Raw genomic sequence first — 22,314 nt, forward strand, 5'->3', positions numbered from 1 at the left:
GCCTCAGCTAGAAGTTGGGCATTTAGTGTCGCTTTTCCACTTCTGTGGAACACTCCTCCAGCAGAGATTCAGTAGGCACCCTCACTTTTGACTTTCAGGCATCTCTTGAAGACTTTTTTTTTTTGCTGACAGGCCTATGCAGATGTTTAAAAATGTTTTTGAGTAGTCCACCTTTTAATGATTGTTTTGTATTTTAAATGTTTTATGCTGCTGTGTACCACCCTTAGTTTTGCGAGAGGGTGGTATATAATACTTTTATAAATAAATAATAAAATTTTTTAGTGGGAGTTACTTCTGAATATATGTGCATAGGATTGTGCTATAAGTAACGTTAAAATCTTTCCTCCTATCTATTCATCACTATATTTTCTTTGTTCTAGATAATGCTGTTTCTCCTTGTTCCTTGATTTGCAATATAGATGTGGCTTTTAAATTTCTGTCTACAGATTCATTTTGTCTGAGGTCTCTTATTTTAATCTAGTTAACATCTCTAAGCTCTGACTTTTTTTTAGCTGATATCACTAGATTATTGCTCCATTGTCTTAATATTTGCTAGTGAACACTGCAAAAAAAAATGTAAATGTACTGCCTTCAAGTCGATTCTGACTTGTGACGACCCTATGAATAGGGTTTTCATGAGGCTGAGAGGCAATGACTGCCTAAGGTCACCCAGTGAGCTTCATGGTTATGTGGGGATTTGAACCCTGGTCTCCCAGGTCGTAGTCCAACACCTTAACCACTACCTTTTGTTACTTCTGTCAAGGCACTTTTGTCTGGGTTCAACAGGATTCACAGGACATTTGCCTCATTGTCCTGTGAATCACTTTGATAATCTAATCTCTTTGTTGCTTGTACTGGCTTCCTCTGCTGTAGTGGTAGCTAACTTTTTTTGGACTGAGGAACACATTGACCCATGGCTAACCCTCTGGGAGGCTGCATGTCAAAATGGGTGAGGCCAAAGTTTAAAACTGGATGTGGTGAGAACTATGGTTCTCAAGGCTACCTTCCAAAAAACATTCCCATTCTACATTATTTTAAATCATTGATCATTCTTTATTTATCATTAAATTAAGTACTTTTTTTAAAGGGCAAATTTTAGGTGGGAGGGTCTTGTGATGTCCCTGTATTTTAATATCTGTAAATATGGTAAGTGCGGGTTTATTAAGCGATATATGGTAAGTGACTGAGTGAGAGGGGGAGTACATGGGCTAGAATGCTGGAGAATGCTATATGATGATTGGCTGAGTGTTTGAATGGCTGAAGGTATAAATGAGAGGATGACAGTTGAGTGGGGGGGAGTTGTTGTTGAGGAGGTGGGTTGGTTGATGAGAGGGGTTTTGGAGGAGTTGGTTGGCAGAGTTTTGAGGGACGCTTGGATTGTATTTGGTTGATATTTAGGCAATATATATATGACCAGAAACATAAAGAGTGACACTATATGAAACCATACACTTGTTAAACATACCTTACATAATCTTGTTATTTCCTGGTGTTTATAAATAAATATTCTATTGGTTTACCAAAAGCCTGATCCTTGGCTGGGGCTTTCACAGACCAGAAGGGTGGGCAGGATAATTACCAAGGTTGGGAAACAGTATCAGTGGTGGCAGCGGTGAAGAGATAATGTATCATCAAGTATCCAGGGTAACCCAGGGCTGTATGCTTTATTGGCACAAAGATACAGGGGGGTTGTGGCCTGCAAGTGCACCCAGACACAAGTGCGCCCTCTTCGATGCAGAGCTCATACAGCTCCGTGGTATACCCCGGAGCTGAGAGTGATGAAGCAAGAGAGAAGGAGGCTGGAGTGCAGATGGAGACGAACTCCAGACGGATGCAGTTATGCTTTGGTAAGTGCCTCCACTAAGTTGTATATAAAAGCAGTAAGGGCGGTGAAGAAGTCCCACTTCGCTGCCTCTATCAGGACATCTCTCTGCCGCCCTGCAGAGCTTTTTAGGGTTGTACGAGGACTCTTACATTCTGGTCCTCGAGATACCATTGAAACATCTGAAGCTCGCTGTAACGACATCGCAGGGCACTTCCAAAATAAAATCACATGCATCCGTAGGGACCTAGACTCCGATGTTATGACAGATGAATCCATTGGAGTGTCCAGAACACGGTCTTGTCTTTCATTATTGGATGAGTTTCAGTTGGTGCAGCTTGAGGAAGTGGACAAGGTGCTTGGATTGGTGCGGGCGGCCACGTCTGCTCTAGATCCTTGTCCATCTTGGCTAGTGAAGGCTAGCAGGACTAGTACCACCGGCTGGGCCAAGGAAGTGATAAATGCCTCCTTGAGTGAGGGAGATTACTGGCAGTACTTTAAACCACATTGTTGTCTTGTTAGGGTTTCCAATGGCTAGAGGGTAACGTCTTGATAACTAGAAGAGAAAATGTAAAATGTAAACCTTTGCTTACATTTTTCCAAAGCTTAATAGTGCTTCACTTTCTCTAAATTTTGAATCTGAATGAAGTCCATTGACTAGTTCGAAAAAGATCATCTTTGTTTTTGCATGATTTCTAGTTTTTAATATGCTGAATGAAAAAAATAATCTTCTCTTTTGGTTCCTGAAATTGTAGGTTTTCCTGCAATTCTGTTTGCCAAGTGACAATTGCATGGTTACTTGGTTGTGTGAAATGGTGTGTTTACTGTTTTATCATCTTGGCACCATATGTTACAATGGCTACCTCCTTTGTAATTAATGGATCCACTTGAAGTTAGCGTTCCTTCAGCTGATTCAAATAATTTGCCCTTAGTCTCTCTCAGCACAGCCTGCTTTGCTATGACACTTCCTAAACTATCCAACTATTGGCCCATCTAGCTCAATACTGTCTGCACAGGCTGGCAGCAGCTCTCCAGGGTTTCTTAGCCGCATGTTGAGATGTCAGGGATTGAACTTGGGACCTTTTGCGTGAAAATCCTAGTCTCTATCATTAAGCTATGTCCCTTCCCCTAAAATAAAGGGTGACAGGGGTAGACATTGCACCCTCTGCTGAAAGCTTGTTCTCCTAATTGCAGCTGGATGAGAATTCAGTAAGAGCCCTTTTCAAGTATAATTAATGGTCTAATTGTGTAGGAGTTACAGACCTGCCTCCTCCACTCCTGACCTTTCTGTGTTGAGTGAGAAGGTGTTAAGTGAGATTGTAAGCACATTTGGCTGAACATGGATGCTAGCCTTGCTGCAATCGGGAACCTACTTGGTTAGACATTTCTAATGCCTGAAGTTGGCTACACTCTAGCCTTACTTAGAAGGATGTCTCACATGTGTAATCAATACACCAATTGGCCCCGCCTCCAACATAACATGCTGGCTAGCTGCCCTACCTTGCATACAGCGCAAATGAGGCAGAGAGGGAACCTTCACTGTGCAGCTGTATAGCTTCATCTCTGCATATATTTGCCCTGCAAATGGGCAAGCAGCATTTGCTGTGTCAGGGTGGGGCAAGTTGGAGTATGAATTGAAAACATGAGATGAGAAGAAAGTAGGGATTCCATTTTTACTACTTTGTATGTTCAAGGGCTGTTTCCTGTAAATGAAAATAGATTCTTGGAATTAGGCCTACTAAGGTAACTGCTGGCCCAAATTAAGCTCTGACATGCGTGCTAACCCCAACCGTTTGAGGAGAGAGAAGACAAAAACCCAGCAAGAACTTTAGGTCGGGGTAACCAATGTGGTGCCTTCCAGTTGTTGATGGACTCCAGCTCCCATCAACCCCAGCCAGCATGGCCAGTAGTCAGACACAATGGGAGCTGTAGTCCAACAACAACTGGAGGGCATCGCATTGGCATTGCCTGCTTCAGGTGATGCCGTATATAACCAAACAGCTTGTCTTGTTTGAGGAACCAGGGTCGTCTTTGCAGCTCATAGTTTACTAATCAAGCATGTAGATAGGGCCAGATACAGTCTGAGTGTGGATGCAATGCCTCTGTGGAGGATTTGAACAGGGCAGAAGAGCATGACGGGCCATTGGAGTGACCTCTCATGCTACCTGCTGTCAGGAATTGCTGGATCAGTATACAGTTGCCCCATGTAGTGCATTACTGAACTACAGCTAGCAGGCAGCCTTCTCGACGAAGAACTTTCCCAGCTGACATCACTCCTCAGGCTGGCCATCTTTCTGGGCAGGAAGGAGTATAAAGTGCTTCCTGTCCCATCCCTTGCTTAAATGAAAGGTCTTCCTGAGCTCTGGGGTGTTCCTGTATTCCGGCTTGTCCTCTGATCCTGACTCACTCTTCAGTTCTTACCACTGGCTCACCTCATGGCTCCTGATTCATCTTAGAATTGGGTCACGGACAGCAGCCTGACCTGTGTGCATGTGCCCTTGTGTAGCTGGGAAGGATCAGCAAAATGGGTGCAAATCCTCTGCCTACAGGTGCTGTGCCTTTTGGACTTGTACTGAATCAGGACCGTTATGTAATTGATTTTAAGAAGAGATTTTCCATCCGGGAGCAAGCCATCCTAGAACTCACTGAAGATAGTGTAGTCCTCCCTCCCAGCCGCATAGCTCTGAGCCTTTAATAGCTGTAGGCAGACAAATTCAACAGGTGAAGTGTTTCCCATCATTAGACTAGTGTTTCTCTTCTAAATTTCTGTTTTGCAGATTAAAAGCGCATTGAGCCTCAGTCATAGGGAGCAAGGTGGCAACAACGGTGTTTTGTATACTCAGTTGTAGGGAGCTTGTGCTCTTATTTAGTTCTATCAGATTTGCAGTGCTAGCTAACACTTTTACAGTTTCCTACTTGTGTACTAGAATGAGTGGAAACCTAGCATTTCGCATTAAGGAGGAGTTGGGAAAACACCCTTGCTTAAAAACACACACACACACACAACTCCATCAGACCATGCAGGCATTTCAATGCAATTGGGCCTATCTTTCTTTAATTTTATTAAATTGTTCCATTTTAACTAAGAGAGAAATCATGCTGGTATGTAAAGTATACATAAACAGAACTCCAGCTACCTTGCAGTTGTCTCAGATCATTATTTCTTTTATATTGTTTTAAATTTTAAAATTGTGTTTTAAATTGTTTTTAAAATATGTGTTTTAAATTGTATATTTGTTTTAATGTTTTTGATTGCTGTAAACCGCCCAGAGAGCTTTGGCTATGGGGCGGTATACAAGTGCAATAAATAAATAAATAAATAAATAGTCTCAAGGAGGCAGTAGTGAGACATCTTTTAAAGAAACCTTCCTTAGACCCAGATAACTTGAACAATTATAGACCGGTGGTGAATGTCCCCTTTTTGGGCAAGGTTCTGGAGCGGGTGGTCGCCGGTCAACTCCAGGTGCTCTTGGATGAGACCGATTATCTGGATCCGTTTCAATCCGGTTTTAGGCCTGGTTTTGGCACTGAAACAGCCTTGGTCACCCTGTACGATGACCTCTGTCGGGAGAGGGACAGAGGGAGTGTGACTCTGTTGATTCTCCTTGATCTCTCAGCGGCGTTTGATACCATCGACCATGGTATCCTTCTGGGGAGACTCGCAGAGTTGGGAGTTGGAGGCACTGCTTGGCAGTGGTTCCGCTCCTACTTGGCGGATCGTCGCCAGAAGGTAGTACTTGGGGAACATTGCTCGACACCTTGGACTCTCCATTGTGGAGTCCCTCAGGGGTCGGTTTTGTCCCCCATGCTTTTTAACATCTACATGCAGCCTCTGGGTGCCGTCATCAGGAGTTTTGGAGTGCGTTGCCACCAGTACGCTGATGACACGCAGCTCTATTTCTCCTTTTCATCTTCTACAGGTGAGTCTGTGGATGTGCTGAATCACTGCCTGACCGCGATAATGGACTGGATGAGAGCTAATAAACTGAGACTCAATCCAGACAAGACTGAGACACTGTTGGTGAATGCCTTCCCTGCCCAGATGGTGGATGTTTACCCTGTTTTAGATGGGGTTACACTCCCCTTGAAGGAACAGGTTCATAGTCTTGGGGTTCTTTTCAATCCTTCCTTGTCTCTTGAGGCGCAAGTGGCCTCGGTGGCAAGGAATGTGTTCTACCACCTTCGGTTAGTAGCCCAGCTACGCCCCTATCTGGACAGGGATGACCTCGCCTCAGTTGTTCATGCTCTGGTAACTTCTAGGTTGGATTACTGTAATGCGCTCTACGTAGGGCTGCCCTTGAAGACAGTTCGGAAGCTTCAGCTAGTGCAAAACGCAGCAGCCAGACTGCTGACGAGGACCAGCCGGTCAGCGCATATAACACCTGTTCTGGCCCGTTTGCACTGGCTACCCATTTGTTTCCGAGCCAGATTCAAGGTGCTGGTTTTGACCTATAAAGCCTTACACGGCGTGAGACCGCAGTATCTTGTGGAACGCCTCTCCCGCTATGAACCGACCCGGTCACTTCGCTCAGCATCTAAGGCCCTCCTCCGGGTACCAACCCATCAGGAAGCCTGGAGGACAGTTACTCGATCTAGGGCCTTTTCTGTAGTGGCCCCTGAACTGTGGAACAGCCTCCCCGAAGAAGTACGCCTGGTGCCGACGCTTCTATCTTTTCGGCGCCAGGTTAAGACCTGGCTATGCTCCCAGGCATTTTAAGCATTTAACGTTATAATTTTAAATCTTTTTTTGTTTGCTGTTTATGTTTACTGTTGGTAGGTTGATTTTATTGTGATATTCTGTATTTTAATCTTTTGTACACCGCCCAGAGAGCCACTCGCTATGGGCGGTTTAAAAATGAAACAAATAAATAAATAAATAAAATAAAGTAACAATAAGCCAGAAGGGAGACTAAGGCGACGTCTCTAGCAGTATTGTTTACAGGGAGTGACTGGTGGTGCTGCCTAGCAGTGGGATCTTGTGAGATCTGTGCTAGGGTGAGCTAAAGAAAAATAAAAACTACGTTTCTCCCTGGTGGTAGCCACGGGTGGTAGCCTGACAGGTGGTGCCAGGGTGAGGAACATTACAGGTCGCATACCTTTTGCATCATAGAAGCACAGCAGGGGACCCTAGGGAACAGTCAGTAAAACGTTTAAATGTTCAAATGGACAAACTGGGGAAGCACAAACAATTTGGTATCACAGTCCCTATGGAGGCAGATAGTAAATTTGTTTTTAAAACTATCATTTTTTTTAAATGTATACATTTAGGGCAGGCTTTAAGAGGGCCACAAAAAACTTTTGGCATCAATATTTCAGAGTGGGGGATCCCTATGAGCAGTCAATTTTTTTAATCTTTAAAACGAAAAAGAAGTTGGGGCTTAGGCATCATGTCATTGCAGTGGAGTACTGCTTGTGCGCTTCCCAAAGGTATCTGGTTAGCAAATTTGGGGGGGAGGGGTGCTGTACATTTTTTTTGTTGGGTGTAATACTGCCCATGAACCATGAGTTAGTCAGCCTTGTTCTATGCTGTTGTGCAGGGTGTGCTTCTCCAACTTTCCTTTAAAGATCTCCCTTCTTGTGTTCTCTTCTTTTGCTTTCTCTGCTCCCTTGTTTTCCCCCGCACTCATCTCTTGTCAAATTTATTTCTAAAGCCAGAATTGCTGCTACTTTCTTATGATTGTGTATGTTTTCTCTAGCTGCTTTTTACTGGAATGACTTCTCAATTGGTATTCAACTTGCTTTGCCCGTCATCCTCATCAAGAGTTGTTTTAAAGACTATAAATTGCTTCCTATACATCAAGGTTTCTCAGAGTTGTGAGTTCATTGCCCCTTGATAAGCTTATAAAGTTGTCATTGTCCCCAACCCAAATTTTTAGGAATGTAAATGAAATGAAGACAAGAAGTATCCATTAGTTACTTACTTAGTCAAGATGTATCTGTATATAATCAACATTTATTCATCATCAATCACCATTACTACGAATCATACGATGTGAAGAATAAGGAAGTAAAACAAGTGAAAATAATAGTGATACCATACTTCTCATCTTCTCTAATGAGATGGATTGGCCTGATAGGCTTTAACATATGAATATTGGGCTTTAGGTTTCTGAGTCTTAAGTCATTGCATTCTTTGATGTTCAGCTTCTTTCTCTATTGTTCAGAACAGCAAGGAAAGTGCAGTCTGTAAATGCATTTGCCTTTTATTTCTGAGGTGCATAGAACCTAATTAATTTTTTTGCACTATACCTCATAAACTTCTTTTTTACCTCTAGGCCCTTTTTGAACCCCAATTAAACCCCTACTTTTTTATTCATCTCCTGCACAGTCCCTCCAACTCCAAGGATCAATATTAACCACTTTGGGAAATTGTGCTGTACATCTTCAGCTTCCTGTCCCCTTTCCTTGAATGTAATGCCACCTCTTAGACTGTTTGGTTTTTATGTTTGCTTCCCATGGCTCCTTCAGGAGGAAAGGTGAGATAGAAATGCAGTTACTGCTACTACTACTACTGTGAATAATAATGAGTAGGAGGAGGAGGAGAAGGAGGCAGGTATGGTACACCAAGCTTGTGCCATACTTACTTAACTAAGTTATACAGCCATTGACAGTGAAAGGATAGAACTGCTTATACTGGGAATAGGAAAAACAATCAAACTCATAGGTGGCCACCTCAGATTTCTAGGGGTGAGATTCAGCATAGCACAAATGTACACCGCCCAGAGAGCCTTTTTGGCTTAGGGCGGTATATAAATAAAATAAAATAAATAAATAATAAATAAATAAATAAATAAATAAATGGTTTCCTCTAGCACAACAGGCCTCTCCTTCCAGCCTCTTGTGTGCTTCACAAATCTGCTCCAGAGGGTTGGAGCACCCCTGGAGTAAATTTGGGGAGCCCATGGAGGCTGCAGGATGGAGCAGAGAAATCAGAAGACCCATTATGCTAGTGGAGTTATTTTTGCACAAATGGGCAGACATATTTGGATCTCAGCCAGACTCCTGGAATTTTTCAGTCTGTAACTTCCAGTGTTTTTATACTTGGAAATGTGAACTTGAAACAATGAGTTCTATCTAGAAATGTGTAATAACTATGTTTTATTACATGGCAGTACTTCTATTTTTAAAAGATTGGGAATATTTCTGTGTATGGTATCTTCTGTTCCTTTTGCGCCCGTATGTTCCTTCCCTGGATTTAAGTTCATCTGCCTCTTGTCTTCTCAGCATGCCTGGAGTGAAAGACTGACAGGCAGGCATGAGAGAGTCTTTTCAGTTGTGGCTCCTAGGCTTTGGAATTCCTTGCCTCAAGAAGCCCGTTCGGCTCCCTCCCTGATGGTTTTCCGGAAACTTGTAAAAACTATTTTGTTCCGGAGAGCCTTTGAGAGGGTCTGACGGGTGAGCCTGACACTGTCCTTTCTTTATTTTTAATTTTCTATTTTTAATTTTTATCTTGTTGTCTTTTTATTATCTTTTCCTCATATATGTAAGTATGTCTGTATGTATATATATGCATATTGTATTTTATGTATTTTAATAATTGTATTTTATGTATTTTAATTTACTGTTTTGTATTGTGTTTTTATTCTGTACAATTTTATTATGTATGTGTGTGATTTTATTGTAAGCCACCCTGAGTGCCATATTGTAGGGTAGAAGGGTGGGAAATAAATATTTTAAATAAATAAATAAGTTCATGCTGTTAATGTGTTCAGGACTGGCTAGGCAGTTGTCCTAAGTCCATCAGGAAATATGTTAATTAAAATATTTCAGTGTTCTGGCTTCCTGGATGCATTCTTCGGAGGGCAGTTAAATTATTTTCTTGTTTATTGAATTTATATCCCGCCCTTCCTCCCGAAGGAGCCCAGGGCAGCAAGTACATAAGTCAATTTACTTCATCGCTATTTATATTCCCTTGTTCTGTATTGCTGCACTGTGCTTCCTTTACTCATGTTTAAACATTTCATCCTTCTTACAGAAGAAGGAGAACTATTTAGGGCCAATCCGCATGACTGGTTTGTTGTTCTTCCCCAGCCATTGTTTTTGTTTTTGTACAAAATGCAGCTGAATCTGCAAAGGAAGTAGATATGAGGGCTTAACCATTTCACTTGGGTGGCTTTTCTTTTAAGAATTGTCCATACTAGAAACAATTTTGAGAAGGCAAAACGCCTGGAAAGAAGCACTTAGCTGTCCCTTCCACCATTTTTCCAATTGAAGCTGCAACCTCCTGCAGCTGCTTTTCATTAAAACAAACCCCACAACCATCAGGTACTCTTGCACACAGTTCCTCTTCTAATTTGTAGTTTGGTCCTTTTGTTATTGGCATACTGGAAGGTGGAGGGCATAGCAGTAAATTAATGTAAAGGGGAATATTTTTGGATGAAGATTTTATAATCATTGTCTGTATGAAAATATGTAATTACTTTGGGTAGTTTCATTTGGGAGGGTGTCCTTGTACATAAATTGCTCATTATTTTTGGATGGGAACTAGCAATTAAAGTATAATTCACTTTGGAAGTTGTAACAACACACAAATGGGTGGCTAATTTAAAATGGCTAACTATGTTTTAATGCACCATTATGTTATCTAGATCTATGTTTCAAATGCCTTGTCTAGAGTGTGAGAGCCAGTGTGGTGTAGTGGTCAGAGTGTCGGATTGGGACCTGGGAGACCAGGGTTCAAATCCCAGCTTGGTCATGAAGCTCACTGGGTGACCATGGGCCAGTCACTGTCTCTTAGCCGAACCTACCACACAGGATTGTTGTGAGAATAAAATCAGAAAGGGAAACCATGTTTGTATGCTACCTTGAGCGCCTTAGAGGAACGGTGGGATGTAAATGTAATCATAAATAAAAACAAATAAACTTGGTTACCCTACATCACTGGATTAGTGAGGCTGCTGCATAAACTTCAGTTTGCAAACATTTGGATTGTAGTAATGGCAGAGAACTGAGCTGGAAATTGTGTTTTTATCACTTAGCAAATGGTTGCTAATGTTTGCTAATGAGGGGCTTGATCATAGATGAGAGTTCATATACATTAACATGTATAGGTTAAATGTGTGGACAGGCCAATGTATTTAAATTTGCTTCTGCTTGCTAATGAGGGGCTGGATCATAGATGGGAGTTCGCATACATTAACCTATAAATATGTGTGGACAGGCCAATGTATTTAAGTTTATACATTATGGCTGTAGTAGGGTTTACTCATTAGAAGTTACTTTTGAATAAGCTTGCATAGAAGCAGGCAGCAAATTAACTAAACTAGAACTGCTCTTTCTTCTCTTACCACTCACAAGTTTGCTGGACAGCCTTTGGGAAGGAACTTCCTTAAATCCTAGATTGGCTATGAAACTCACTGTTTGATGTTAGAGTTATTCAGTTGCTCAGCTTACATCTACAGAATTGTTGTGAGGGGGGAAATCAACACTCCTTAAGCTCCTTGGAAGAACAGAAAGATACACACATGACTGAATAATAAATACAAGGGGTTGTATCCAAAGCAGCTTCAGTGATGTTCCGCTTGTGCACTGGCACTACCATTTCCTTTCCTCTTCTGTCCTATGCACCCTCCAAAATATTTGGAGGGTCAACCCTCCAGAGCTGATCCTGAGAGTGCATGGGAGGGTATGCAGAGGAGAGGAGGGGAAAGTTCCGTTCCACTAGTTCAAAAGTGTCTTGTCTAGTTAATGGTGTTGCATACTCTCCAGAGTTAAAAAAAAAAAAAAAAGAATTTAGAAATAACGAGGATTATATTTGGGATCTGATCCTCTAAGATATTCTGCTGTCTCAAGTAGCCATTATAGCCATTATAGCCATGAGAGCTAGGAGATTTTCAAAGTAAACTTTCTGAGATGCACAAGATTTTTGTAAAAAAAGAAAAGAAAAAGGGGGAGGGAGGCAATATAGACTGCATAAAGTGTTTGATGATCACAGTAAGGAACAGAATAGCATAGGCACAATTATGACATTTTTTATTGTAAGTGTCCTGCAGAAAAATAGTTGACCAATTTACCATCTAGATTTGGAAAGCTAGTGCTGAGGGAACTGAGATTCAACCAGAACACTTGCATTTGGGAAGTGGGTGATCTGTACCCTTCTAGTTTTCCTTTTAGTATTAGTTTCATCCAAGTAATAATGTCAGTAGTACTGCAAATGAAGGGCTATTTTTATATGTGGAAAATACAGGGCATTGTTATACAAGTCTTAAAGGTGCAATTAGAGCTGGATATGTGGAAGAAAAGGAAAAGGTTTAAATACATGACCAGTGACTTGATAGAAGAGGGATTGTCTCTGTTTTTGATAAAAGTTATCCGAATATTGGTACATTATAAAAAGGATATTGTGGATATGGATGCATAAACTAAGGATGATTATCCCATGATCATCTTACTCTGACCAGGGGAGACAAATTTAAATAAATGTTCTTAGTTACTTAAGTCCATGGATTCCAATGGATCTACTCTGAGTTTGGCAAACATTGGATATACCATAAAACAGCAAGAGGAATTCAATGGCTATACAATATTACTATAATTTTTACTATAATATGATTACTATAATTATTGCTATTTTTTCATTTTTAAACAACTTCTTAACCTATACCATCCTCGGGCAAAAACAAATATAAATATTAAAACCAAATATATGAATACTTTAGAACAATACACCCAGTGGAGTGCAAACAAAATACTAACTGCTGGAGTCCAGATAGCAATCTTCCAAAGGCCTGAAGGAACAAATGCATCTTTAACACCTGAGATATGTGTTTTCAGGACCCACCCTTTGCCAGTTACTGTAATTTGTTTTAACTGTTTTTAATATTGAATTTTAAATTGCTGTAACCCACCCTGGGACCTGCTGGTGACAGAGAGATAATAATTAAATTTAATAATAATTTTCAGTTGACTCTGGAAAGTTGTCAGTGTGGAGAACAGACACACCTCCATGGGGTGCCATAATAAAGAAAGCCCTGCCTTGTGTCACCACACAGTGAGCTACAGCAAGGAGGTCCTCCCTCACAGATCTCAGCAGATATTTGGAGAAGTGCTCTGTCAAGTACTTGGGTCCCAAACCATACAGGACTTCTTATGCCAGTACCAACACTATTGGGCCCAGTAGCAAACAGGTAGTGTCAAGGATAAATGATATGTGATCCCATTTTACTGAACCACTTACAGTTGCACCAGCTGCAGCTTCAGTACCATCTTCAAGTCCATCTTGAAGTTACTAGAGCATGAATTACTGTTGTCAGGCTCTCTGGTCCAGGAATCACCACAGCTGGTGAACCAACCTCAACTAGAAAATACACTGTCATGTTGACAGTGTCAAGTGTATCAAGTAAAATGCTTTTCTAATCTATTCTAAGTTTAGAAATATTGTCTGTTGCTATCAAATATCTGACTTAGAATGCTGGTAATGTTTCAGTGATACACTTATAAGATACTAAATGCTGAAGGAGCGGTGGCTGCCTCCTAATTGTGCTTAAGAAATCAGGAGTGCTTATCCCCTCACCTTCCTCTTTGCAAGTAAATCCCTGTACTTGCCTTAACAGTAATTAAGGAAAATGTTGATATGAACCATAACCATGCTTATGCTAACCCAGTGAAGGCTGGTGTGTTAGGGCAAATGGGACACTGCCCTGCCCATCTCAGTATGCCCTCAGCCAGCCCCCACCTGTCTACCTTCTTACTTACAACCAGTCCAGCGGGTGGCCCTGGCTGTCAGCTTCCTCCTCCTTAGTCTCAGTTTTGCCCTTGTAGAACACAGCAGAAGGAAAGATGTGGGCAAAACTAGAATTAATTGGCTTTGTTTGTCACTAGTTCTGGCTTTACCTACTGTTAGCTTCCCTGTTTTCCAGCCCATCAGTCCCAATGGGCACTAATCACCACTTTGCTAACTAGTTCTGCTAGGGTCTGAAACTTGCATTGGTTCCAGGTTTTGCTTAAACAGGAACATTGGTCAACATAAACCTTGATTAATATTGTTGCCAAATTTTGCCTTTGCTGCAGTTACAGTAAGGGGGTAGGAATTTGCTCCTTAAAGAAAAGGCATGGGAATAAGAAATATTTGTTTTCACAGCAGATTTCCAATCTCAACCACTGTTAACGTACAGTCATAGGTCTGGCTGCAGTAGCTCTGAGTGAAGATAGCAAACAGTGTGTCAGCTCTTCACTGAAACAGCAGTGTCGGTGGGGGTGCAGGCAGGTCTGGAGATTCCTTGGTAATTGCCAGGCCGTAGTCCTCAGCCGGCAGCTTGGCTATAAATCTGCCAGGCTAGCAAGGAGGAAGCAAGATAAGGCAGAGGCCATTCAAAGCTTACGTGCCAAGCCAGAAATCCAGAAGAGACGTCAATGAAGGTCCGGGTCTAGTTTGCCAAGAGATCAGTCCAAGTCAAGGTTCAGGAGATAGGAAGACACACAGTGGTCACGCCTGACATTGTAGTCAGCAACAAGCTGAAACCAAGGTTTGACTTTTAAGTAGCAGGTTTGTCAGCAGGTGTGACCCATCAGCATTTTGGCCTTAAGTGGACAGGCCTGCCCCTCTTCTGCCTGACCTTCTGTTGTCTACGTTCTGCAGGTGAGGGGGGAGTATCCTGTTCACTGTCTGTGTCTGGCTGAAGGGCTTCAGCTGTGTCTGGGTTGCTCTGCAGCTGAGTGGGAGAAGGAGCTGGGTTCTCAGGAGTTTCCTCCATTTCTCCTTCTGGGTCTGCTGCTTCTGGGTCTGCTGCTGTTACTCCCAAGTCATCCTCGTCTGATGAGTCCTCTGACGGGGCCATGACACAGTGTCTTCCATTCCAGAGCTGCATGTTTAAAATCATGTACACTTTTTGTGGACATATGGTCAGGTAGTGGTATATCTAATTTTTTCTAAGAAGTTGATAACATGCCATTTTTAGAAATTATACCAGTCTACTTGGGTGGCAGATTTGGACATATATTTTTTACAATGCTGCCTACAAAAAAAAAAATAGCCAGTTCATTTGTGGTAGTTCAAATATTGCTAGAAACATGCTTGTGATGGTGCCCAAGGAATCTTATAGAAGTACAAAATGTATCTTACTGTTTCTTCCCAATAAATCATTAACTGATTGACTGCTAATCTATGAGACGTGGTTTACAGAGGAATTGGAGCTAGACTGAAACAGCTACAAAAAGCAAGCCTAACCACACACAAAGCAGCAGGATTCTCTTTCTTTAATCTGTCCAACTGTTAACTTGGCACCTTAAAATCAGTCGGTGATAGCCAATTGATGCTCATTGCACCAGTGGAAGCATCCACTTATAAAAGAGAAGAGAGGCAATTTTGGGCAATTACCCTCCCCTCTGCAGCCCCAGTACTCCTGAAAATCTATTTGGGAGGGTTGACACACTCAACTGGAGAGGGTATCAAATAGAGGAGCACTGCCACCCTCCCAATGGAAACAAACACGTCTTCCTTTCACATAGTGGTGAATGTTAGGTTGCTTTATTTACCTGAAATAAAATAATTATAGTGATAACTGGTGTTTATCAAGGTATTGTTATTATCAACTGGTTATTATCAAGAAGCATACAGTGCAAAAAATTATAACTTCCTAGATTGGCTATCACAATTGTGATTGCGTAATGCAGAAGGGACCTTTTTACTGATCATGGGTCATACTAACAATTTTAAATCGGTCAGAAGTTTGCCACAGAATACATGTGCTTATTCTCATACCCTTTTGAGTTTATTATTCTTTTAATTAGCAGATTTATGCAAAAAGAAACTTTTTGAAAATTTACATTGAAATCCTACCTTCTGTCATGGAGCACAAGGCAGGATATATGTGCTTAGCTTCAGTAAGGTGATGGCTTCATGTGTCTTCAGACCGTACCTTGGCACAAATACTGAAATATATGTCAACTAACGTGGTAGATTTGTAATGATATAGTTGAAAGAGATGGGCTGTTAGGCTCATTTCCAATATAGATTTACCCTGCTGGCTTTTTAGAAGCAGAGGTGAAATGACTGAAGACCCTGTAATGTTTGAAGGGCCAGCCATGAATATGATACCAGATTCTGACAAACCATGCAGGAATGTCTCTGGAATAGCCACATCTTGAGTTTGCTTGTGACATTTGCAAAAAAAGACGTCACTACCCAGTGTAATAGAATGCAAAAATGGGAAACAACAGGCACTAGGGCATATCTCTATAGTGCAATCAAACAAATGTACAAATAGCCAAAATGCAATACAAATCACGACAGTAAATAACACTACAGATACCAAAAACGTATAGCACTGTAAACACAATGGTGCAATGGAGACAAATGTTACAGTGGCCTAAATACAATACAGTCCACAACAGACAGTAAAATATATCACAATAGCCGGTGATAGCTAAAAGCAATGAAATATACAGCATGATAATGTTACAGTAACAAAAAGCAGTGAGAAATAACACTACAATGACAGCTATTCTGGATTGTAAAAACTTTCAATACTTTTCAGATACCTCTGCTTCTTAAATCACAGGTTCTTGAAATAGCAGCCAGCCTTGGTGGTGACATTTCCCACATTATAAAGAAATATTTGATCGTATCATAGTCACTTCCCCAAATTTAAACTTGGAAGCATTCATATCCAACCTCAAATTGGCTTAGTCACTGAATTTTGTACTTGTAACAATATAATTGTTACTTGGCGACTCCATAATAGTGTGTTTACTGACTTGGAAAGTTATTACAGGAATATAGTTAATACTGCAAATACCTGACTTAAAATGTAGTTTAAAGCGGCATTTTAGTTAGTTACAGCATACATTCAAATCCATGTTTATTAGAAATAAGTTCCATTGCATATCAAGGAGCTTACTGCAAGTGTGTATAAGGTATCAATCTTAAAGTGCAGTCTATCCATATCTACTCAGAAGTAGGTCCCATTCAGTTCATTGGTGCTTATTCCCAGTTAAGTGTGTGTAGGATTGCAACCTTTGCTCATTTTAAAGCCCTGCATACAGACTTATTGGTACAACTGGATCATGCCTCATAGCCCGCCAGTCCCATCTCCACTTTTCTGCCTTTGCTGAAGCATAGATAGATATATGCTTGTTAACAGACCAGCCCTTCCTTTAAGGAGTTAAATAATATGCATTATTAAAGTGTGTATGCACATGCCCCCATGTGCATTTTACATTAGTTGTGCAAGACTTGGATTGGATTATGTGGACGTGAGCCTGTTGCCTCGTCTTTCCACTTTGGGGTTGCCAGTGTTCAGACTAAATACAAAAGATGTAAGGAGAAAAGCTTTGGCTCAGTGATAGAGCAGATAGAGCATTGCTTTGCATGCAGAAAGTCCAGTGGCGTCACTAGGGTTGGTGTCACCCAGTGTGGTAACTCATGGTGTCACCCCTGCGTCTGTCCGTCTCGCGGGCCTCTGGCCGCCTTGCTTTCCTGGGGGGGCAAGAGGGAAGCCGTCCTCTCCCACCCTGGCGTGGAGGGCTTGGGGTGGCCCCCGAACCAGACTCCTTCCTTGAAGACCTCTGTCTGGGGGGAGGGGGCTGCACCCTCTCAATCCAGGCCTTCCCTTGCAGGAGGCAACCAGACTGGGCCTGTCCTTGACGGGGCGGCCAGGAAGAGCCCTTGAGATCTCCGGGTGCTTGCTGGGGGCGGGCCATCGGCGGGCCTTTGGCCTGCCTGGGCCGCGTGAGCACATGGTGGCTGGGCCTGGCCTGGAGCTGAGCAGCCAATGGGTGCCGCGCCCAACATGATGTCAGAGCAGCACTAGAAAAGGCGCAGAGCCTTGCGCTGGGCTGGGACTACAGTGGCTCCTGCCCAGATCATGGCTTCTCCCCCTCCTTCTCCTCCCGGTCGCCCGGCCCTCCCCTCCTCCAGCGCTCTCGCTTGGTGGCTTGCGCTCCCGCCCCCGTTCCTTGGTCCCTGGAGCAGCAGCTGCCGCTGCGCCTGCCACCTGGAGAGGAGCACTCTTGGGCCAGTCCTGCCGCGCACCTGGCCCGTCCAGCCGGCCTGTCGGCGCCCTGCCCTGCGACGGGGTGGCTCTGGGTGTCACCCCCCTCATGGTGTCAACCGGGTGCAGTGCGCACCCCCCGCACCCATGTAGTGACGCCGCTGAGAAAGTCCCAGGTTCAATCTGCAGGTAAGATTGGGAGAGATCCAGTCTGAAACCCTGGAGAACCGCTGTCAGTCAGCATAAATAGTACTTAACTAGATGGACCAATGGGCTGATTGATGGTATAAGACAGCTTCCTATGTTCTCTTATGATCCTAGATGCAACTTTCTGCAACTCTTGCTTGACACAGTTGTCATTAGAGCTATTGGTCAAAAAACATTAATAATAGTTTGGTGTATGTCATTATTATTATGGATGCTCATAGAAATTATTCATAAGCATTCAGTTTAAGTTTCAGTATTTATTTAAACTCACGTCTGAGTAAATGTGTGGTCTTTCAGAATTTTTATACAATGCTACTATCTTTCTTACTAATACTTGCTTAAATAGTTTTTATGGGTGGGGGGATGAGGAGAACCCAAAGTTGCCAATTAAACCAAAACACGAGTAAATGTTTGATACTGAGTTTATAATATAATCTTGTAATTGTAAATATCTGTATTTTTGTTGAAATAAGATTTTAAATGATCAAGATTTGTATTGGAACTCCAGCTTTTGATACATATTGCACCTCTCAGTTTTATGCAGACACCAAAACCTCTGCCTGAAATCTCTTGCAAAATATCTATTTTGAAATCTTTTTCTGAGAGGTTTTTGTGGATTTGTAGATAATTGCAAACCATGTCTGGTAGTCCAGTATTTGGTCTTTCTCAAGCCAATAGCTCCAGTCAACAAACACACCATTGTTAGCACACCACCACTGTTGCAGTTTTAAAGTCAGTTTGATTCTTTCTTTTTGACAGGGGAGTCCAGTGTAACTCCTTCAAGACTGGAGTGACACTCAGCATCTGCATCTGCCTCATGTGAGTTAAAATCTTGGCCGCAGCATTTTGCTCTAGCTGGAGCGGCTGCAGATTTCCCCCCCTCCCCCAGAAAGACTATAAAAATGGCTACTGTACCGGACTTGGCAGCAAAGGTAACACTAGCATGCATGGGTATAGAATGCATTACAATATAGTTTCCTGTGCAGATTGGCTTCTTTTGTGACATGCACAGTTTATAAGGACGCCCATATTGTTTGGAGAGTTAAAGTAATTTTGAATGCAGTACATTCGTTTTGGTATTGCAGTTGATTTGAACAAAACTTGTGTATGTTGCCTTCAAGGTTCCTTCTTCAATCAAAGCAATAAAATGGCTTTGCTCCATTTGCCAAGTAATACATGCACACACCCCAAATCTTGAGAAAACATTTGTTTCCGTATCTATATGATGATTTCAGTACATCTCTCAGTAGCCGCCTTGTCTTTCACATGTATTACACTTGTATGAAAGGTGTTCATGTAGGATAGCTGGACCAATCTGGCTGACTTCACAATATATTATGCATGGCAACATCTTGCTGCCTGTTGATTTAAAAAAAATACAGTAGTATAGTCTAATCACTGTAACTAAGGGTTTACCATTATTCATCTCACTATTAAATGAAATGGAAATGGACTGCCTTCAAGTCAATCCCGACTTATGGCGACCCTATGAATCGGGATTTCATGGTAAGCTGTATTCAGAGGAGGTTTACCATTGCCTCCCTCTGAGGCTAGTTCTCCCCAGCTGGCTAGGGCCTGCTCAGCTTGCCACAGCTGCACATGCAGCTTGCCCACGGCTGCATAGGTGGCAGGGCACGTAACCCCTGAGCCACTCACTGTGGGGGTGATCTTTAGCTGGCCCTTGACACCCAGGAGACACAAGCGGGAATTTGAACTCACAGACTCTGGACTCCCAGTCAGGCTCTCCTCCTCACTGTGCTATACCAGCTGTCTCACTATTAAATAACTTTCCTTAATTGAGCAGTCTGAGAACAGATGATTTATTGTGACTGAACTATACAATTTACCTGTACAACTTGTGTTATGGGTGCTTCTTCCATTATGCTGCTCCTATTTTGGCACCCAATCTTTCATGATAGCAGTCATTTGCTTGCTTGCTTGGAAGCTTATGTTACCCAAATGAGTGCTTGTACAGCTTGCAAGAAAATGTCAGAAGCTTGTAGCTCATCCTGATTAATCTAGTCTACTCTGTGTAGAGTGTTGTCGAGAAGGGACATGTGAATTCCATTTCCAGTTGTCTAATTAAAGGAAAATGTATCTTGGGTTACATAATAGCAATCAGAGTGCAACATTTATAAGCTATTTTCAACCTCTTAGTTCAATCTACACTGTCTGCAGATTAATTTTATATGCATGAATAACAGCTCACTCAAGTGGTCTACTTAAAGTGAAGTAGGAAATTTCTGCTAGTTGTGCTTCCATCTCCACTTCACCACATGAGTCATTTGAGTACTGAGAAAACTAAATTATCTATAGGACACCAAATATGGAGTACTATTTCACTTAGGTGGACTTGGAGGACTTATCTTGATAAAATACAGGATGACTTTTTTTGGAATCAGGGAGCTGTCTATTATTTACTTTTTTATATTATTTATATAAGTTTATATTATTGGAGTGGAGCAACTCCAAAATGTATTTGTAAATTGAATATAGAAAAATTTCAATAAAAATATTTCAGTTAAAAGGAATTGGGGAGCAGATCCCAAAACCAGTAATTATTTGCCAGTTGCTGGAGCACAACATCAAGCTTATAATTTTAAAGTCAACATGTAATCTATTGTGCCATATTTATGATGTTTCCCCTGAAAAGGAAGACTTTTGTCTCTTCGGAAACCTCCCTGTATAGCTTAGTGAGGAATTTTTAATCTTATGACATGCTTCCCTACAACCATAGTCCTCCTGCTCACAAAAAAATTAATTCAATCAGGCCAATTTTGCCCCCCCCTTTTCCTTTTTTTTCTTTTGAAATCTACATCCTCAACATTCTGTAGATCCTTGCATAGTAAAGGCTGTTCTTTAAATTTAATTTTTATTTTAATTTACAGAATAGCGTAGTTATGTGTATATCCAGTATCTTATTTTTTGGGTCCCCCTGTTTCATTTCCAAATTGATAAATATGGAATTGCTGAACAAGTGGGACCTAACAAAATGTGGCAGTATATCCCCCTCCCCTAAGAAGAACACTCTTGCTCAGGGTGCCAGCCAGCCATGCCCTCTTCTGAGATGCTATAAGTTGCAACAGGCCAGCAAAGGGCATTCCACACAGACTACATTTTCTCTTTCAAATGACCCCCAATGGCTACTGAGCTGTCTTTTGGGTAGATAAGCCTTAGGGCTTTTTAAAAAATGTTTTTGCACTTCTGCAAATCTAGGGATCTCCAGCCCCCCAGCATGCTGATAATCCCCTTTTGTTTCTCAAGAGCCCATGGGCATTTGGGGGGGGCAGCAACAAGGGTATACCTTCCCCATTCTGTACCATGAGAATATGAACAAATGCTTAAAATCTTTTAATTTTTTTGACAGAAATGGATGAAATTTGCAGGCACTGTAGCCCTTTTTGAGGAGATCAAGCCTGCCAAATTTCAGATATACAGGTGCTTTGTGTTTGTTTCAAAATTGCACTCTACCTTATTTGTGGATTTGTGGACAATTTGTATGCATATGACATACATTAAGAAATAGTATTTGAAGGTTTTCATTCTGTATTCTGCTCAAAATTGGCACTGAAGTTACAGAAAGTGCAACACGGATTAGGACAAAGGTGGATATGGACATGTGGCAAAGGCAGGACTTGAACATCCAGAATTACAAGTAAGCACAGGGATCAGTCTTACAGTACAGTCTATCCATATCTACTCAGAAGTAACCCTAAAAGCCCTAATGTGACACCCTCTAAGTCCTGGCATAAGAGTAAGGTAGGCATGCATGCACCTTTATCAGTAGCAGGCATGGTCACCTAATCAGAGAGGGGAGCTAGGCATTTCTGGAGTCATAGAGAAGCAGAAGCATGCAAATTTACTAGGCACAGTTTCCAGATCATTACAGAGACACTCTGCTGGTTTAGAACATTCAAACTTCAGAGTTGAGATACTGCATCAAAAGGAGGACAGGCAGGAAGAGGTAGCATGAATGTAAGTGCCAGATATGTGTGTGTGACATTGGCCTGTGATTTAACATGCCTAATGCACAGCAAAGTGTTTTAAGGTGACAGATGAGACGATGTGCTAAAAAACCCTCAGATTTCAGATGAAAATTAAAACAGAAAGGGCCATAGCTCAGTGGTAGAACATCTGCCTTACATGCAGAAGGTCCAAAGTTCAATTCTGTTAGTCATGATGGCTAATATCTTTTATGAATTTCTGTAAGCCACACAGTTATTAAGCAGCCACCAAGCACTTGCATCACTCCACCTGAAGACAATGACAACCAGCAATCATCACCCAGTGAGCTAGGTGTTTTACAAACAGTCAAAACACACTTGACCTGTGGCTTGGATGGTTCAAAAGATACCA

The 22,314-nt window shown here is 41.9% G+C and overlaps 1 protein-coding gene across 8 annotated transcripts in view; it reads left to right on the forward strand.

Moving 5' to 3' along the window:
- The window catches only part of NT5C2 (5'-nucleotidase, cytosolic II), a 141,655-nt gene that overhangs the window by 59,078 nt on the left and 60,263 nt on the right, over positions 1-22,314 (forward strand). Inside the window, exon 2 of one of the 8 annotated variants that reach the window (XM_061636130.1) lies at positions 18,718-18,777. The exons of the other annotated variants lie outside the window; for them this stretch is intronic. The gene's annotated coding sequence lies outside the window, so the exon portion shown is untranslated. The remainder of the gene's footprint in view (positions 1-18,717; positions 18,778-22,314) is intronic. 8 annotated transcript variants of the gene reach the window in all.

Source organism: Rhineura floridana, chromosome 7 (genome assembly GCF_030035675.1).
Source record: "Rhineura floridana isolate rRhiFlo1 chromosome 7, rRhiFlo1.hap2, whole genome shotgun sequence".
Lineage (NCBI taxonomy): Eukaryota > Metazoa > Chordata > Lepidosauria > Squamata > Rhineuridae > Rhineura > Rhineura floridana.